Here is a 16,473-nt window from a genome sequence, read left to right as displayed (position 1 = left end):
TTCACACAACAGGGTTCCTCCAGCTGTTTTTAAACAAAAACCGCCAGTATTCCCAGACAGCCAGCCTTGTTCTAGGCCCGTCAATCCTCTCCTGTAGCCCAGTCTCTAATGATGATGTCATTAGAAGCAGAGCTACAGATGAAGAACAAGCTTGGTAAGTTGATCTTCTTTAGTATACAGTATATGTGGTGATGCCAAAGTTGTGGTGTGACCACGGGGGGTGATGGGTGTAGGTGGATGGGGCAGATGGTATAGCCCAGGGGCAAGATGTTACTAACCCCTAATGGGCGTGGTTTTTCCGGTGACCACTTGAACGGTAGTACCGCTATCCCAATGTTAGGCAGCTTTACTGAGGTTAGACAGTTGTTAAAATCTTTACATCTAGGCCAGAATCCCAGAGAGTCGACCAATAACATGGACAGGGCCTTGCAGCTTGCTGGGACTTACAGTACTTTTGGGTCAGACTTCAATACTGCAACTCTGACTATAATTGACTTGACTAGGGACTTGACTTTGGTAGAGACAGCAGACATTGATGAGTTGACTTACTGACAATGCGGCTGGTGTGCAGGCTTTATGGCCCCCAGGTGTACTGGACACAGGACCTGTGATGTCTGTGCTTTGCTGTTACTCAGGATCTAAGAGCGAGATTGTAATGGCTCCCCTCTTATAAAGGGGGCCTGAGCAAGAAGCCCATAGGTCAAGGTGCAGGTCTGGTGGTCAACTGGTGCTCTCTGGGTAACATAAAACATCATATGAACATAACAGGTGATACCTCCAAAGGTCCTTAATGTGTTGGGGATGAAAGGCGTACAGGTACGCCCTTGCTCCCTGGTACTTAAGGACCAAGGGCGTACCTGTACGCTTGTGGGAATTCCAGTCACTGTCGCACAGGAAACGGTGATTGGAACGGGATGACTGCTGATATCTATCAGCAGCCATACCGGCACATTGCCTAGGGGGGCCCTGAGACCCCCCTTGTCAGTGATCGCCGTGATTCGTGGTCAATTCTGACTGCCGAATCACGGCTTTTCCAGGCTGATCGGGTCTCTGGTGACCTGATCACCCGGAAAAAAAAGGTGATCGGGGCAGTCAGTAATAGCCCGATCACCATGAAGGATATGAGCGAGGTGGCAGGGCTGCCACCTCCTCCTATCCCCTGCCATCAGAACTGACCGACCAATGGCAGGAGGGGGGCGGGAGAGTTAAAGTTGAGAGCCGGGGTCCTGGGGTGGTGGGGCCTGCAGGGCTGCTTACTGGCGATCAGCGGCTGGGGTGGGGCAGTTGTGTTATCAGCGGCGGGGGGGCTGTGATCAGTGGCGGGCTGTGAACAGCGTCTGCTGTGATCAGTGGTTGTGGCGGCTGTGATCAGAAGCTGCGGTGCGGCGGCGGAGACGGCAGGTGGCAGTGAAGATCATTGGTGAGAGATCTTCACTGCAGCCTTGTAAAAGTTATTAAAACTACAACTCCCAGAATGCCCAGAAAGCCTTTGGCTGTCTGGGCATGCTAGGAGTTGTAGTTTTGCAATATCTGGAGGTCCACAGTTTGGAGACCACTCTGCAGTGGTCTCCAAATTGTGGTACTCCAGATGTTGCAAAACTACTACTCTCAGCATGTCCAGACAGCCTAAGGCATGCTGGGAATTGTAGTTCTGTAACACCTGGCCCTTCAGATGTTGAAGAACTACAACTTCAAGCATGCCTCGACATGTCTGGGCTTGCTGGTAGTTGTAGTTTTGCAATACCTGGAGGTGCAGTGGTTTCCAAACTGTGTCCCTCCAGATGTTACAAAACTACAATTCCCAGCATGCACAGACCGTCAGGCATGCTGGGCATTCTAGTTCTGCAACGTCTATGACTACGACAGTCTGGGCTTGCTCGGAGTTGTAGTATTGCAACATCTGGGGGGACACAGTTTGGAGACCACTACACTGGGTTCCAAACTGTGCCCCTTCCAGCTGTTGCATAACTACAACTCTCACCTTGCCCTTCAGCTGTCAGTGCATGCTGGGAGTTGTAGTTTTACAATATCTAGAGGGCCACAGTTTGGAGACCACCTTGCAGTGGTCTCCAAACTGTGACCCTCCAGATGCTGTAAAACTACAACTCAGCATGCCTAGACAGTCATGCTGGGAGTCTGGTCCTTCAGATGTTACCGAACTAAAACTCCCAGCATGCCTTGACAGTCTGGGTGGGCATGCTGGGAGTTGTAGTATTGCAACAGATGGAGGCACACTGGTTGGGAAACACTGAATTAGTCTGTAACCTAACTCACTGTTTCCCCACCATTGTGCCTCCAGCTGTGCCTCCAGTACAGGGTACATTCACACGGGTGGGGATTTACAGTGAGTTTCCCACTTTAGGTTTGAGCTGCGGAAAATGTTCTGCTGCAGCTCAAACTCCCAGCAGGAAACTTGCTGTGTACCTGACCGTGTGCATGTACTCTAAAAACACTACACTACACAAAATAAAAAGTAAGACACTACACCCCCTTACACTGATCCCCCCCACTTCCTAATAAAAATGAAAAACGTCTTGTACATCACTGTTTCCAAAACGGAGCCTCCAGCTTTTGCAAAATAACAACTTCCAGTATTGCCGGAGAGCCATTGACTGTCCAGGCATGCTGGGAATTTTGCAACAGCTGGAGGCACCCTGTTTTGGAAGCACTGCCGTAGCGTAATTTGGCGGCGGAGGCAAGTGTAATGCTTGCATCCGGGTCTGTCCCGATGCAAATCCCTAATTTAGGCCTCAAGCTTAGGACCACATATGGGTTTTTTCCCTATTCGGGAGAAATTGCATTACAAATTTTTGGGGGCTTTTTTCCTTTTTCCCCCTATGAAAAGGTAAAGTTGGGGTCTACACCAACATGTTAAAAACATTGTAAAAACATTAAATTTTTTTAAACTAACATGCTGGTATTGCCCCATACTTTTTATTTTCACAAGAGTTAAAAGGAAAAAAGACCCCCAATTTTTGGAAATGTCCCATATATGGATGTAAAATGCTCTGCGGGCGCACAACATGGCTCAGGAATGAGCGTGCACAATGTACATTTGAGGCCTAAATTGGTGATTTGCACAGGGGTGGCTGATAGTTACAGCGGTTCTGACACGAACGCAACAAAAAAAAGACCCACATGTGACCCCATTTTGGAAACTACACCCCTCATGGAATGCAACAAGGGGTATAGTGAGCCTAACACCCCACAGGTATTTGACGTATTTTCATTAAAGTTGGACGTGAAAATGAAACTAAATTAAAATGCTGGTGTTACCCCAAAGTTTTCTTTTTCACTAGAGGTAATAGGAAAAATGCCCCCCAAAATTTGTAATACCATTTTTTCTGAGTAATGAAATACCCCATATGTGGATGTAAAGTGCTCTGCAGGTGCACTAGGAAGGAGCAAAATTAGTTTTTTGGAGAGAAAATGTGGCTTGAATTGAAGGCCATGTGTGTTTCCAAAGCCCCCATGGTGCCAGAACATTGGATCCCCCCACATGTGATCCCACTTTGGAAACTACACCCCTCATGGAACGTAACAAGGGGAGCAGTGAGCAACCCGACAGTGGTCCATGAAAATGAAAAAAAAATTGTCAAAGATCTGTCAAATGCCAGTGGGGTGTAAATGCTTACTGTACCTCTTGCTACATTCCGTGAGGAGTGTAGTTTCCGAAATAGTGTCACATGTGGGGGGGGGTCCACGGTTCTGGTAGCACAGGGAGCTTTGCACAAGGCCCCTGACTTCTATTCCAACCAAATTCTCTCTCCAAAAGCCCAATGGCTTCCTATTCTGAGCCTTGTAGTGCGCCCACAGAGCACTTAACATCCACCTATGGGGTATTTCCATACTCAGAAGAAAGGGTGTTACAAATTTTGTGGGGAATTTTCTCCTATTACCCCTTGGAAAATGAAAATTTGGGGGTAGAACCAGCATTTTAGTGATTTTTTTTTCACGTCCAACTTTAACAAAAATGTTTCAATCACCTGTGAGGTGTAAAGGCTCACTATACCCCTTTTTTAAGGTTCCTTGAGGTGTGTAGTTTCCCAAATAGTATGCTATGTGGGGGATTTTTTGCTGTTCTGGCACCAAGGGGGCCTCCTAAATGTGACATGCCCCCCAACAACCATTTAAGCAAAATTCGCTCTACAAAAGCCCAATATTGCTCCTTCCCTTCTGAGCCCTCTAGTGCACCCAAGAGCACTTTACATCCACATATGAGGTATTTCTTACTCGAGAGAAATGGGGTTACAAATTTTGGGGGGCTTTTTTTTTTCCTATTACCTCTTTTAAAAATGATAAATTTGGGGCAACACCAGCATTTTTGTGAAAAAAATACATTTTCTATTTTCACGTCCAGCTTTAGTGAAAATTTGTCAATCACCTGTGTGGTGTTAAGGCTCACTATATACCTTGTTACATTCCTTGAGGGGTGTAGTTTCCAAATAGTGTGCCATGTGTTTTTTTTTTTTTTTTTTTTTTTTTGCTATTCTTGCACCAAGGGGGCTTTTTCTCCTCCATCTTACTGCTATTCCTGTGAACACTGAAAGGGTTAACAAACTTTCTGAATGTCATTTTGAATACTTTGATGGGGGAGTTTTCATAATGGGGTCCATTATGGGGTATTTCGAACATAAAGACCCTCAAATTCACTTAACTTATCTGGTCCCTAAAAAATTCTGATTTTGAAATTTTCGTAAAAAATTGGAAAATTGCTGCTAAACTTTGAAGCCCTCTAATGTCTTCAAAAAGTTAAAACATGTCAATTTTAGGATGCAGACATAAAGTAGACATATTGTATATGTGAATTAATATATAATTTATTTGGTATGTCCATTTTCCTTACAAGAAAAGAGCTTCAAAGTTAGAAAAATGCTGAAATTTCTAATTTTTCATGAAAGTTTTGATTTTTTCACCAAGAAATGATGCAAGTATCGCCAAAAATTTACCACTAACATAAAGTAGAATATGTCATGAAAAAAAAAATCTCGGAATCAAATTCATAAGTTAAAGCATCCAAGAGATATTAATGCTTAAAGTGACAGTGGTCAGATGTGCAAAAAATGGCCCGGTTCTTAATATTAAAATGGACTTCGTCCCCAAGGGGTTAAAGGTCCTTTATATACCTATACATAACATTAAGCACTATATTAACAACACTTTACATAACATTAGACTTACTACTATGGGGGAGATGCTGCAGGAGAGCCCCCAGGACAATGAGGGACTCAACCTGACAGGGCCTAAGTACTGTACAGGAGTATATACTGTGCTGTGACATTACATATATAGCAAAGACTGTATACTGTATACAACCACCCCAAAGGGTTTATTTGCACTAGTTAATCCTTTCATTGCTGTACTTGTGCATAGCGCTCGGTCCAGCAAGAAACAACTTTTGACATGTCAGTCAGACATGTCAAAAGTTGTTTTGATCGCAGCGGGTGTCACTCCTGAGATCCACTGCGGGTTTCAGGAGTGAGATTTGGTGTGAACCAGGTAAATTGTTTGATGTTGCACTGTAATGTGCACCGCAACTTACCATTTAATTGCTGGTTTGCTGCAAAACATTTGCCGCAGACCAACAGCTTTTCAGAAGTTCGGTGAGCCCTGGCAAGACGAACTTTTAAAAAGCTTGTTCATCTTTAATGGTAAGCTATTCACCCTTGATTCTGTGTCATACTTATAATTGTGCAGCTCATACTCCTTCTCCCCATATGACCGCTGAGTGCATCACAGTAGGTGGGCCCCACCATGTACTCTGTGAGATGACTGGACCTTCATTTTAAAGTAAAGTAATGCAGGGCTGCTGACTTCCAGTCAAATTGCCATCCCCTGCAGGGGGGAGTACAAGCAGTACTCCCAGGGAGACAAAAACGTGAATGTCTCGCTGGGTCCGGGACAGTTGGGAGGCATGCTAATGCATTGGCTTTACAATGTGCTATGTGAGAAGAAATAAAAGAAACAGGAGAAGCATAGCATGGAAAGGGTTACACTAAGCACTAAACTGCTGCTGCTGAGATAAACCTCAAGCCTTTTCTTACCTTTTTTGGACAAAAAAGATCCTCTGGACGATATTGACAGGCTCACAGATTGCAGGTACAGATACCCAGACTTGTTCTTCCCTTCTCCTCCACACCTTATAGATTTCCACTAACAACAGACAGTAAGCTGCAGTTTGCAGGAAAGAAGGACACCTGGTAGTGCAGAGTTTAGAGGAGTCATTTTTAATAAATTACTGATTTGAACCACATAGGCTAGCTGGAAAGCTGTTTGAAATGGCAGTGGTATTTAGGCTAAGTTTCTATTATTTATTTTTGTGCATTTTTCCCACCCAAAAAAGCGCCAAAACTGCCCCAATGGTGTTTTTTCCAGATGTTAGCTGTAAATCAATGAGAAATCGCTAAATTCCTTTTCCACTTTGCGTTTTTCAGTTTGGTGTTTTTTTTAAATCCTTTTGGCGTTTTTTCACTCTTTTTTTAGCTCCTTGGCGGTTTTGTAAAGCCTATGGAGTTTTTTTCCCATAGAAGTCTATGAAGAAAAACAACCTGTGGGTTTTAACTTTGGCGTTTTTACAGGCATTTTGTATTCTTTTTAAGCGATCCAAAAAAGTGATGGAGATACCTTTTTAAATTTTCGCAGGGTACCATCAGGAGTGACACTCGGGGTGATATGTCTATTAGTACAGGTACTACTACTCCCATCATGGAACAGTCTGTTCCATGATGGGAGTAGTAGTACTACCTAAAAAAATAAAAAAAATAGAGAAAAAAGTGAAACACACACACACTTTCTTAAAAATCTATTAACCCCTTAAGGACCAGGCGTTTTCCGTTTTTGCACTTTTTTTTCCTCCTTACTTTAAAAAAATGATAACTCTTTCAATTTTGCACCTAAAAATACATATTATGGCTTATTTTTTGCGCCACCAATTCTACTTTGTAATAACATCAGTCATTTTACCCAAAAATCTATAACGAAACAAAAAGAAAAATCATTGTGCAACAAAATTCAAGATAAAAAATACCATTTTGTAAATTTTGAGGGCTTCCATTTCTACGCAGTACATTTTTCGATAAAAAATTACATGTTCTCTTTATTCTGTAGGTCCATATGATTAAAATGATACCCTACTTATATAGGTTTGATTTTGTCATACTTCTGTAAAAAAAAAATCATAACAACATGCAGGAAAATGTATACGTTTAAAATTGTCATCTTCTGATCCCTATAACTTTTTTTATTTTTCCACATATGGGGGTTTATGAGGGCTCATTTTTTTGTGCCGTAATCTGAAGTTTTTATTGGTACCATTTTTGTATTGATCAGAATTTTTGATCGCTTTTTATTCATTTTTTCTTGATATAAAAAGTGACCAAAAATACACTATTTTGGACTCCGGATTTTTTTTGCGTGTACGCCATTGACCGTGCGGCTTAACTAATTATATATTTTTATAATTCCACATATGTTAATTTTTATTTACACATTTTTTTTTTAAATGGGAAAAGGGGGTGAGTCAAACTTTTATTAGGGAAGGGGTTAAATAATCTTAACTTTTTTTCCCAATTTTTTTTTTGCAGTATTAGAGCTCTTTTACAGGGATCAATGGTTTCTCATAGAAAACCATTGATCGATGATTCTGCCGCTTGACTGCTCATGCCTGGATCTCAGGCACTAAGCAGTAATTCGGCAATCGAACACCAGGAGGCAGGTAAGGGGACCCATCTCATGTCCTACAGCTGTTCGGGATGCCACAATTTTACTGCGGCGATCTCGAACAGTCCATTGAGCTAGCCGGGGGTAGTTTAGTTTCACTTTAGACGTGGTGATCAACTTTTAACGTCGCGTCTAAAGGGTTAATGGTGCGGCACCGTGATCAGTGCCGCGGGTCTTGGCCATTGTTAGAGGCCGTGCCCGACCCGCTATGATGCAGGGCCACACCCTGGCTGTGCGTTATAGAATGGGAGCGGACTCAGGGCGTACTGGTACGCCCTTGGTCCTTAAGGGGTTAAAATTTCGTTATAAAAAATATTAATTTCCTTAAAAACATTTTTCAAATTTTTTTTTACTTTTTTTACTTTTTTTTTTTTTTTGGTACCCAACAAATTTTGAAAAAACGTCAAAGGGGTCAAAACATTTCCTCTCAAAGGCAAAAAAACACCAGAAAAAACACAAGAAAAAAACTCCAAACACAGGAAAATGCTGTAGCATTGAAACTTAGCCTTAAAGATTTGACTCAAATACCCATAGGACGTGCTTGAGACTACCAATGGGCAAAGGTAAGGCAATTATTTACTGTCATAGTCATACAGACAGTATCGAAAGCAATATTTCAGCAGTATTCAGAAAGATTCCATGATCCCTCTAGTAGTGACAGCAAGCAAAGTGTTTTCTTTTAACGTTATTCCTATGCAGAGGATTTAAATCTGTGTACATAAAAAATAGAGCACCAACTAATGCAAAGATACATTAAACAAATGTTCAGCACAGGAGCAATTAATGATAATACATAGACACACACTTTAAGTAGAAAGAAGTTCTTGTTTATTTAAAGAGAACCTCTCATGATCTTGTTCAATGTTATAATCCTCCCAGTTTACTGCTCCCATCATGATAAACCACCCTCTGCATTTATTTGAATTATTTTTTAGTTTTCTACCTTGATATTGCTCTGTATTTTCTCCTCAGTCTGTTCAGACTGTGAAGGGGCGTTACCCAGCAGGCTGAGACATCATCTGAAGCCATACAGGGGAGAACTTCCTCCCTCACTCTGCTACACACAGCCCAGAGCAGTTCAGTGTGAGATGAGTTATGATTGGCTAAGGCTGCACACACACTACTCAGCACTCCAGACTGCATTTCCTGTGTTTGGACTTCTGCCAGGCCAGCAGGAGTCCAAAGTCTGTACAAAACATAGTGGAAAATGTGCTCTGGACAAGTAGGGAGACATCTAGTGTACATGAGAAAGATTTTTTTTTATATCATAAGGAGTGCAATAGCAAAAATTAAAAAGTTTTAATGAGAGTGCCCTTTTATGATCAAATATTGGTGATATATCACATCATAGGATATATTAGCCTACATTTATTTCCTTCAGCTAGTACCCACTTAATTCAAAAACTGAGCAAAACTTTGCCTACTCAGAGTTAAGTGGTAACCACAATCTGACCATATTTCCATGAGACAAAAACAGGACATTGGTACAGCAACAACAGAACAGGGTTTTATATAGTTTTAGATCCCAACATTGCCTCCATATATAGTTGTAGGCCCCTATACTGTCCCCATATATAGTTATTACCCCCCTCTGTTCCCCCATGTTGTTGTAGGCCCCCTCTCTGCTATTTCCCCATTTATAGAAAGTAGTAGGCAGGTGATCCCCACAGACATAATGCTTTGTTGGTAAACATCTCCTCCAATCTGGGGTCAGAATCTACTGCTATAGTGGAAAAGCAGTGAAGCACTAAAGCTGATGGTAGTTTTGTAACCATCTCGATGTCCACTCCAAGATCCATGCCAGGGTCCAGACTAGCATTTTCTTGACATCCTCCTGCACTGCTCCTCAGAGTGCAATGTTAGATGTCACTCGTCACAAGTACCGACAACTACTGCTCACTGATTTAAAGTGGACCCGGTGCCAGCTGGAACTTTCACATCAGGCAGCATGGGTGTGGCCACTTTAAGAAAAATGACCAACAGCTTCTTTGGCATAAAAAAAAATAAGAAAATGCCAATTTTTTTTGTCTAATTTTCATAAAAAACAGACAGGAAGGTCTAGAAATAAAAGTTAAAAAAAATAATGAAAAATTGTACTGTACCATTCAAAACAGGGTGTCTGGTCAGTCTAGGTAACCATTGGCCAATCTATGAGGAATCTAAGTTAACATAAATTGTGTGGCATTAATAATAATGGTACATCAGGTTTAGACTTGGGTTATTGGTTAATCAACTGTATGGATCATACCAATACTTTTTGTTTAGTATGTTGTATCAGGACCACTTTGTTTCCTCTTCCACTGCCTTATTATATATTTGTTAAATGCAATGATGTAGTTTCCATTATGGAATGTGACATTTTTAGCTTTGGTGGCCATATTCATTAGTAGGTAATGTGAAGTGAAATGCATATTATTTAAAAAAAAAAATGGTCACATGTAGGGCCTGTTAGGTTTATGTCACAGCTTTCACAAGAGTTAGAAATACTTTTGGAATTTTTTTGCGGTAAGGAGCTTTAATCTTACCCTCTGTCAACTATTATACCAACTATAACTTGTGTGGCATATCTATCCAAATAGGCATATGGTAACTGTATAAGAAACCAAACAGATGCTTAACCTGTTCAAACAGTTTCTTAGCACCACTTTGGATTGTCAAATTGAAGTCATGGAGCAACAATTATGATATTTAAAAGGAACTCCGGTACATGAGTACCTATCCCCAGAATCCTGTGAATAGGGGATAAGTGTCTGATCACGAGGGGTCCTACCGCTGGGTCCACCGCAATCTCCTGCCTGGAACCCTGGCTCTCTCCATGCATGGAGCGACTGCCACTCTGTACATGGATTACTGTGGACACCTTGCACAGGCATGTCGACCACAGCTTTGTGCCGTGGTCAAAAGTAATCAGTGCAAGGAGAGAGCCAGGATGCAAGGCAGGAGATCGCGGGGTTCCCAGCAGTCAGACCCCTGCAATCAGACACTTATGTAGCGGAGTTCCATTTAATAAACACACAAAAATTGTTTCAATCACTTTGAATATGTATGGTGTCGAAACTACAGTGGGGCAAAAAAATATTTAGTTAGCCACCAATTGTGCTAGTTCTTATACTTAAAAAGAAGAGGCCTGTAATTTTATTCATAGGTATCGCTCAACTATGAGAGACATAATGAGAAAAAAAATCCATAAAATCACATTGTCTGATTTTTAAAGAATTTATTTGCAAATTATGGTGGAAACTAAGCATTTGGTCACCTACAAACCAGCAAGATTTCTGGCTCTGTCCTTCACTCCTTACCTGTATTAATGGCCCCTGTTCGAACTTGTTATCAGTATAAAAGACACCTGTTCACAAACTCAAACAGTTACACTTCCAACTCCATTATGGCCAAGACCAAAGAGTTGTCAAAAGACACCAGAAACAAAATTGCAGACCTGCACCAGGTTGGGAAGACTGAATCTGCAATAGTGTGAAAAAAATCAACTGTGGGAGCAATTATTAGAAAATGGAAGACATACAAGACCACTGATAATTTCCCTCAATCTGGGGCATCACGGAAGATCTAACCCCGTGGTGTCAAAATTATCACAAGAGCAGTGAGCAAAAATCCCAGAACCACATGGGGGGGGGGGGACCTAGTGAGAGCAGAGAGCTAGGACCAAAGTAACAAAGGCTACCATCAGTAGCACACTACGCCGCAATGAACTCAAATCATGCAGTGCCAGACGTGTCCCCCTGCTTAAGCCAGTACTAGTGCTGCTCGCAAATATTTGCAATGCAAATTTTATTCGCGAATATCGCATATTCGCAAATTCGCAAATATTCGCGAATATAGCACTATATATTCGTAATTACGAATATTCATTTTTTTTTTTACATTACACATCACAGTGATCACCCCTCTCTGCTTCCAGCTTGTGTGGTGGAAAGAAGGCTCTAATACTGCTGTGTGAGACTGATGTGCGAATTTTCGCATATGCAAATTTTCGCTTATGCTAATTTTTGTATATGCTAATGTTCACATACGCAAAAACGCAAATATTATGAATATGCGAATTTAGCGAATATATGACGAATATTCGTCCATATATTCGCGAAATATCGCGAATTCGAATATGACCTATGGCGCTCAACACTAGCCAGTACATGTCCGGGCCTGTCTGAAATTGGCTAGAGAGCATTTTGGATGATCCAGAAGAGGACTGGAAGAATGTCATATGTTCAAATGAAACCGAAGTAAAACTTTTTGGTAAAAACTCAATTTGTCGTGTTTGGAGGATTAGGAATGCTGAGTTGCATCCAAAGAACACCATACTTATTGTGAAGCATGGGGGTGGCAACATCATGCTTTGGTTTTTTTTTTCTGTTAAGGGACCAGGACGACTGAGCTGTGTAAAGGAAAGAATGAATGGGGGATGTATTTTGAGATTTTGAGTGAAAACCTCCTTCCATCAGCAAGGGCATTGAAGATGAAACATGGCTTTGAAGATTTCAGCATTACAATGATCCCAAACACACCACCCGGGCAACGAAGGAGTGGCTTTGTAAGAAGTATTTCAAGGTCCTGGAGTGGCCTAGCCAGTCTCCAGATCTCAACCCCATAGAAAACCTTTGGAGGGAGTTGAAAGTCCATGTTGCCCAGCGAAAGCCCCAAAACATCACTGCTTTCATCAGTGTGTGAAAACCTTGTGAAGATTTACAGAAAACGTTTGACCTCTGTCATTGCCAACCAAGGGTATAAAACAAAGTATTGAGATGAACTTTTGTTATTGACCAAATACTTATTTTCCATCATAATTTGCAAATAAATTCTTTAAAAATCAGACAATGGGATTTTATGGATTTTTTTTCTCATTATGTCTCTCATAGTTGAGGTACTGTATGTTAGGTATTCTCATCTATATATAATCTTAATAGTCTGACTCATAGAAAGTCCCTTCACATTAGTTTCCATCGTCCTTCAGTAACTTTGTCCTTTTGTTGGACTTTTCTGTGCACAATCCCAGAGAGCTGTCAGTAGCCATAATGGATATGGCAGAAGTTACGTAAACAGAGTAGCTTGTAATGTTAAGCTGCTTGCAAAACTCTCATTAAGGTCAAAGAGAGTTATGCAAGCTACATAAAACAGCCACCTTGAATGTTTTTGGTTTCTAGACTTCCTCTGGAACCAGGAAACTCTTGATCTCAAGAATGGGGTGGGGTTTCCAGAGGTGGGACATTTATGGCATATCCACAGGATATCCTATATAGGAATACCACTTTAAAGGGGTGGTATAGGCGTAAAAAAAACATAGCTAATTTCTTCCGAAAACAGCCCCACCTCTGTCCTCAAGTTGTATCTGGTATTGCAGCTCAGTTTCATTGTGAATGGAGACAAGTTGTAACCCTAAACACACCCTGAGAACAGGCGTGGTGCTGTTTTTGGAAGAAATTAGCTATGTTTTTCTATTCTTGGACAACCCCTTTTTCACAATACCTGTGGTAGCCCACAATAGCCAATCACAATGAATGATTTTGCCTTCGGTTTGGTAAATTAACATTTAAAAAGATATATATATTTATAATCATTTAACAAATAATGCAAGCATCACAAAAGACTCATAGTTTGTATTTTTTTTACATTCGGTTTATTTTGGTGCATTGAATTACATTCGCCATAATTGCTATAATGGTAGGTTCTATGGTCTACATATGACATGGAATGATATGGAATGAATACATTTATAATAAATATTGGAGCTTTATATGTTCTTTTTATCTTTTACTAAAAAAAGGTTTGCATTATTTAAACTATACATTAAGCAAAGTACAATATCTGTAGATACATTTTTACAATTCCTAGTTTGAAACATTCCCAAAACTAATATACATGTATTTAAAGCTTAAAGTGTACCTCCAGGGGCAACTTACTTTTACAGTGTTATGGCCCTTACTGATAGAAGCCCTTTTTGAATACTTTTAGGCTACGTTCACACTACGGAATTTGCGCCTGCAATTCCACTTTGAAATTGCAGGCAGAAATTCCGCCTATTAAAATGTATAGTGTAGTGAATGGGTTTCCGTTCACAAATTCACACTTCGGAATTTGTGAACGGAAAATCTGCTTTAAATTTTCCATCTGAAGAATGGCGTTGCTCATTCTTCAGGCGGAAATACTTGTGGAACACATTGCAGTCTATTGGAGACTGCAGTGTCTGCGCGGTCCTAGCACCGACTGATTCGGTGATGGCCGCACTCGGAATCTCTGGGTGGAAATTTTCTGCCAGGAGATTCCGCAGTGGGAACCTAGCCTTAGGGTATGTTCACAAGGCATAAAAGTAGCGGAATGGCCACATGGAAAACATGGGTGGACGTTCAGCAAATTTGCATGTTCTGTTGGCATTAGGACCGCTCCATAGACAGCAATGCATTTCTGAGAGGATTCTGCCAAAAGAATGAAGTTTATTCTTTCAGTGGGCCTGGGAATGAAATTTCCACGGCGGAAACATCTGCAGCGGAAATTTGGCAGTATGCATGATGCAGCAAAATCCCACTGAAAACAATGGAACTCTGCTGCAACAGAATTTTTCCACCGGATTCCACTCTGAAATTCCATCATGTGAACGAGGCCTTAGAGGTCCAAGCTTTCATTCCTATTAAGCACCATTGTACATTAAACCTGTTCAGTGTGTACAGGTGCCAAAGGAGACAGACCTGCCCATTCAGCTTTGTTCAAGGGCAAAACTGAGGCCCGTAATGGAGTGTACGGCAAACAATTTTAGCTAGTTGTGACTGGAGGTGCACTTTACATCCTACTGGGTAATATAAAGTCTAAGTGACACATTTCTACTAATAATAAATATCTGCAGTATTAAATACACAACAACACATGGGGGGGAGAGTTAGCCAAACCTGTGTGGAGAAAGAGTGGTGCAGTTGCCCATAGCAACCAATCAGATTGCTTGTTTCATTTTTCAACAGTCTTTTTAAAACTGAAACAAGCGATCGATTGCTTGCTATGGGCAACTGCGTATTCCTCTAAACAAGTTCTGATAAATCTCCCCACCCCCCACATCTCATGGTTCGCACATAAATACATATTACAATATGAAAACTTTAATATGGTTTGTATCAACAAGACTCTACATTTTAGTATCCAATCCTTTCTGGAGTGTCTCAGAGAGATTCTAGGGCAGTGGTTTTCAGACTCTGGACCTTTGGATGTTACAAAACTACAACTCTCAGCATGCCCGCACAGCCAACTGCGGGAATTTATTAAAGATGTGTGCCAGATCTCTGTCACATAAAAGACACAAATGTTTGCACAAGCCACATTTTAAGTAAGAAAAGTTTGAAAAAGTGGGTGAGACTTAGCAGAAGGGGCATGGCCTCCCACGGCCTGGCAGATTTAACATAACGTATGCCAGAATTTGGCACAATTTATGCCAGAAATCTACTCTGATGCCAGATTTATTAATGCATTTGGGGTATTTTATGCCAACAAACTTTTACTTGAAGGGAACCTGTAAGCACTTACATGCTGCCTGAACCATAAATCATTAGGGTGGTCCCTGGAGGTAACTCGCCACACCAACAGCCTTGATTGACAGATCTCTCTCTCTCTCTCTCTCTCTCTCTCTCTCTCTCTCTCTCTCTCTCTCTGTGTGTGTTGAGTATAGGAGGAGATTTATCAATCAAGGTTGGTTGAGTGTGTAGAAGCCACCAAGGACCCCCCCCCCCAATGACTCATGGTTCTGGCAACATGAAAGTGATGACAGGTTCCCTTTAAGGGTACGTTCACACGTATGCAGATTTGATGAGCCAGATTTGATGCACAGGATTTTCTGCTGCAGTTTTCAATGTAAACTGAATGACTGAGCACAGCTTCTAATCTGCAGTTACAAATCTTGCACATCAAATCTGCGCAGGATCCTATACGTGTGAATGTACCCTAAAACTGGATTCTCCATCTGTGACATGAGAGCATTAACATTATGTGTGCCCATTATAGGTCAAAGAGATTTTTTTTTTGAGACCTACATTTGTACCTTCCTAGGAGCATGAATTATAAAGAGTAGTTCTACCAAAATTAATTAAAATTCAAAATGATAATTTTAAATTACAGAGAATATTGTGCCAAGTATAATTTTGTACAGTTCTTTCTTAGTTTATCCCATTACATCAGATTTAAGCTGCATAACACTGGGCTGCCAGAGCCTAGTGTCTCTATAAAAGGCTAGTATAATTTATAATAAGCTTCTAGGGCACCACATAGCTATCATATCATCATATCTAGTCTCTCTTATCAATACTCCAGAAAGAAGTGAAACATTAATGTGTACAGACTTTTTACATGCATCAAATTGTAATATAATAAACTAATACCCCTACACAGAGGGAGGTATGCACTAAGTATTTTCTTAAATGAATTGGAGCACACAAGTTGTGCTTAAAGGGGTTATCCAGGAATAGAAAAACAGAGCTAATTTCTTTCAAAAACAGCTCAACATCTGTCCCCAGATTGTGTGTGGTATTACAACTCGGCTCCATTCACTTCAATGGAACTGAGCTGCAGAACCACACACAACCTGGAGACAGATGGGGAGAGGTTTATGAAAGCTATTAGCTCTGTTTTTCTATTCCTGGATAACCCATTTAACAACTAAAACAGGTTTTACCTTTAAAAGTGCTTAGAATCATATACATAAACAAACAAAGCGGCCAAAAAGGCATTTATATGGCAATGAGCACCAAGATAGCATTTTCTTGTGAA

The sequence above is a fragment of the Hyla sarda genome, chromosome 5 (genome assembly GCF_029499605.1).
Source record: "Hyla sarda isolate aHylSar1 chromosome 5, aHylSar1.hap1, whole genome shotgun sequence".
Lineage (NCBI taxonomy): Eukaryota > Metazoa > Chordata > Amphibia > Anura > Hylidae > Hyla > Hyla sarda.
Note: the sequence above shows the minus strand (reverse complement) of the source record.